Source organism: Adiantum capillus-veneris, chromosome 24, assembly GCF_014529385.1.
Source record: "Adiantum capillus-veneris isolate H3 chromosome 24, ASM1452938v2, whole genome shotgun sequence".
Lineage (NCBI taxonomy): Eukaryota > Viridiplantae > Streptophyta > Polypodiopsida > Polypodiales > Pteridaceae > Adiantum > Adiantum capillus-veneris.
Window position 1 is genome coordinate 50,010,355 of NC_140954.1, and position 4,553 is coordinate 50,014,907.

Here is a 4,553-nt window from a genome sequence, read left to right on the forward strand (position 1 = left end):
GTCCATCGTGAGTTTGAATGCGGCTGGAGCATTTGTCAGGCCAAAACTTTGTAAATTATCAAATAGATCTTCCATGTGCGGCACAGGAAATTTATTTTTGATAGTGATATTATTTAGTGATCTATAGTCAACACATATGTGATATGTGTCGTCTTTCTTTTGCACTAAAAGTAATGGTGAAAAAAATGGAGAGGAGCTAGGCCTCACCATCCCTTTTTCCACCAAATCATGCACTTGCCTCATGATCTCGTCTTGTTGAATTTGTGAAACTCGATAAGAAGGCTTGTTAGGCGGTGAGCTTCTTGGTAGGAGCTCAATTGCATGGTCATCATCCCTCATTTTAGAGGTAGCTCACGAGGGATGTCATCAATGAAAACATCTTGGGATCCATTTAGAAAATTAGACAACTCTAATTCCTCTTCATTCCCTTTATTGCAAGGATATGGTGTTTCCCGACTCATTAGCATCTATGTACATGCTCTTTTCCATGTAGGTGAAGTAGCTTCTCCTTTCAAGAAACTTCTTGTTGGAAGCCATGTGGTTAAACCATGGTGCCCCAACGATAACATTCTCATGTTTGAGAGGGAAGATGAAGAAATCCTTTTTGTCCACATAGATTTGGACATGAAGCCTTAATTTTCCAATTAAGGAAGTAATTGAGACGTCTTGTCCCTTTATAGCTCCATTGGCTTTGAATGCATCTCCCATCTCGTGGGCTTGTATGCCTAGCATAGTGGTCAACTCCATGGATATGGGGTTGTGAGTTAAACCAGGGTCAATCAAAATAAAAGCATCATGCTCTTCCATCTTTCCCCAAGCATAGGAAAGGAGAAATCCTTGGCAATGAGCATCCTCTTTTGGAGATTCAAACATAGAAGCTATAGGAGTTTCATTGCGGTCAATTCTCTTGGGCCAAGGATGATAACCATGGCCTTGCTCCCCACACTTAAAACATTTGTGGTCCTTACGAAAAGCTTCTAGCTCTTTAGGAGAGAGTTTATATTTACCTTTGTAAACTCCCTTATCCTTGGACCGATTGTTGTTGTTGTTGGAATAGCCTTGGTAAGAATTTTGGGCATTGGTTTTCCTCTTGGCGTGATATCACTTTTGTCTTTGTTTTCCATGGGCTTAACATTCCGTCTAGCCCCTTGTTGGAAATTGATGCACGGCGCAACCATGGTGTGGTGGATTACTTTGGTGATAGAACCAGGCCATGAGAGTTGACATACTCGGCCATCTTTTTGGGTAATCCCACACTTAATTGTTTCTTTTTTCATGGCAAAGTCTATCTTTTGAAAAACAATAGCCTTGAGATGTAAATCCCAAAACTTGTCCACATATTTGTGGATAGACTCATGAGAGAGAAGCTTTAAACTTCACCATTTGGTAAGCATTTTTTCCTTTGCATCACTTGCAAGGAATTGCTTCATGATTGTTTAGGCGGTTACGCCGCTAGCGGAAGCTAAATAGCGAGAACTCAACCAACAACAGAATTTGTCAGACGAGGACGGAGCTTGACCCGCAGGCGCATGGAAACAACTAGGTGGGTGTCAAATCACCTACTCGACCTTCTAATGACAATCACTACTAAGGAAATCAAATCTAAGTTCTAGAATACGCAAGTGACTGAAATCCGTACTACGAACGAATGCTATACGAAACAGGATCTAGAATCATTGAATCGATCTCAAACTCAAGGGGAAGTCTATACACTAGGTAAGAACAACACCCTAAAGACTTGAACTGCAAAATCAACCTATAACCACTCCGTGCGGCAAACGCGTATGAAGACAGGCCGAAAAATACAGGTGATCGAAACTTGACCCCGATGGTACCAATGTGTAGCTCTACTCATTGTGGTTCTATAGATATGCTGCACGCTCCATTCCAACACACGAGTTGGAAGAAAACTCACACCGAAGCTCGTAGGAACTTACCACACATAGAAGCCGATAGCGCGCACTCTTGGTATCTGTGCGTAGCTCTCGCCGTTGCTAACACAATGGCGGTGTCGCTTCTCCAATGGCGGCTCCGTAGCTCGCGTAGCAAGTAGATAAGACTCTCTCTCTCTCTCTCTCTCTCTCTCTCTCTCTCTCTCTCTCTCTCTCTCTCTCTCTCTCTCTCTCTCTCTCTCTCTCTCTCAGACACAGTCACGGCGCTCAAAAACTCACTTTGATTAAAAACTGAATCTCCCTTTAGGTTACAAAACTTTGGCTTATATACCTCAGCCTTGGAGGTGAGAACATCTCTAACTAATTACATCGGCAAGTGAAATTACTTCGGGATTACAAGCTGGAAACTCAATTGAGTCCCGTTACTTAATGAATGGCTCCAATCAAAATTAATGTCGGAAAGACATTTATTACAATCAATGGTTACAAAAATGATGAGTGTGAGCAAAAATGTGGGTGTGATCCTCTGCTGGCTCAACACTCCCCCCCTCCGCGTTCATGTCGTCCCTGACATGACTTTTATGCTTGGTCAATAAAGTCCTGTCGTCTTGAGCATCTACAAATGTGATTCGTATCTTAGGTTGCCGATGGTCAAGGTTGGGCCGAATATTTTGCTTTCGTGGGTGAAAAAGCCGGTGTAGAAAGCTTCTTCGAATGTTTGCATGTGGAAGCTAGGCAAAAACATAATCCTCTGGTATAGGAGGTGCAACACTTTTGGAGAAGGCTGCAATGAAAGATCATACATCATATCAGTTACTGTGTCGGCCGTCGATAGTAGACTCGAGGTCGTGGCTTTATCTGGCGCGAGCACTTCAATGCAAGCTAAGAGAGTCCTGCAGATTTTCTTGAGCATCTGACACGAAAGCTCAGGAGAGCCAGTAAAGAGCTTGATGGTGCCTGTTAGGGTTTTCACCATGTAGGCTTTACCTATTCTCTCTCCTGCCTTTGGTCCTGGCATCCTGGGGTAATTAAGCCAATTTGGCTTCTTTTCTGCAATCCTGTCATGCTCGTTCCAGCTTCTGACTCTTGGCACCGGGAAAAAGGTTGCATTCTCCCGAATCTCCTTTGGTGCCTCCACCAAGTAGATGAGGTAGGCTGGGTATTTGTTCAGCCAACCTTTCCTCCATCTAGGCTACGAATCGACAATCTTCTTTGATTGTTCCTCTTTTGTGATGTCGCCTTCGTAAAGAGCGATATACTGCTCCTCTTCTATTCTCTTTTTCGTTTTTATCACTTCAAACTTCATCAAAGGGAAAGGCAGATTGGGTTGCATCCACTCTTCATGGAGCACTTTTGTGTCTAATCCCTGAAGTCTAATGGAGATGAGGAGTCTCCTCTCCCATTCCATTTCCGCCTTGGCACTCTCCTCTGTTGACTTTGTTATTTGGTCATGGAGCCTTTGTTCTTCTTCTTCAGAGATTCCTAAAGTAGAGGCCACCTCGTGAACTGGGGCTGGATCTTCAATTGTGGTTGCCTCTCCAGTTTCTGGTAGCTCTATGGCTGCTCCACTTGATCCTTCTTGTGGTGTCTCTGTCTCTCTTCTTTGTTGCTTTTGTAGATCTTGGAGCTGTTTGCGGAGGGTCTCATTCTCTGTTCTTAGTGTTTGATTTTCTAAAGTGAGCCTCTCCTCTGCTGCCAATGATCCCTCCGCAATGTGCAACCTTTGCACTTGCTCTAATCTTAGCTCTCTTTGTAAGCTTCGGACCTGGTCTTCCAGAGCTGGTACAAGAGCTCCCTCTTGTTCGGTTCCTGCTCTGCTAGCTCTAAGGGTAGTCCTGAGTTTAGTGATTGTTCTTTCTTGGAGCTCGACTCTTTCCCTTAGCTCAATGAGCTCATCTTTAGCCGCCTCCAAGTCGTCTTCCATCCGCTCCCTTGCTTCCTGTGCACTTGTTACTTCTCTTGAAGCCTTGGCTAGCTGGAGTATCAAGCCGTCTCTCTCGTTTTCAGCGTCGTAGAGTGATGCTTTATGACTTTCAGATTCAGTCATAGCATTCTCTAATTTCCTCTGCAACTCGGCTTCCCTTTGTTTGGCTGTCTCAATCTCCACTTCCTTTGCCTTGGATCTTTCTTTGATCTTGTTGAGCAGTTCATGCACCATGTACATGTCTTTTTCATCTTCATCTGTCAACTCTAAAGCTTTTTCGGCCACCACCTCCACTGGCTTCGGCTCTTCTAGTACGTTCTGCTCGTCCAGTTTTTCATCACTTTCTTTTGTACTCTTTGTATTTTCCTCTGTCCCTCTCCGATCATCTCGTTTTTGTAGGGTGATCCCATAAACCGCCTCAAGGGCTTCTTCTTCAGTGTACCCTATCGCTACCAGATCCTCATAATCGTTTTTCTTTTGCTGAATTGGATCTATCTCCTTTTCCTTGGTCTCGGCCTCCGGCTTTTCCATACCAGCCGTGTCCATCTCTACTGTGGTCTCTTCCACAATGATTTCCGTCTTCTTCAGGCTTGGTACATCAGTAAAGGAAGGCTGATTGTCCTCAGTCATCTTGGCTTTCCCTTTGTTTGCTTGCCCTTCTTTCTCTTGAGGTTCAGTAGACTCATCTACTTTCTTCTTCCCCTTGTCGTCCTTTTTCAGCTCAACTTTTAAAAGCT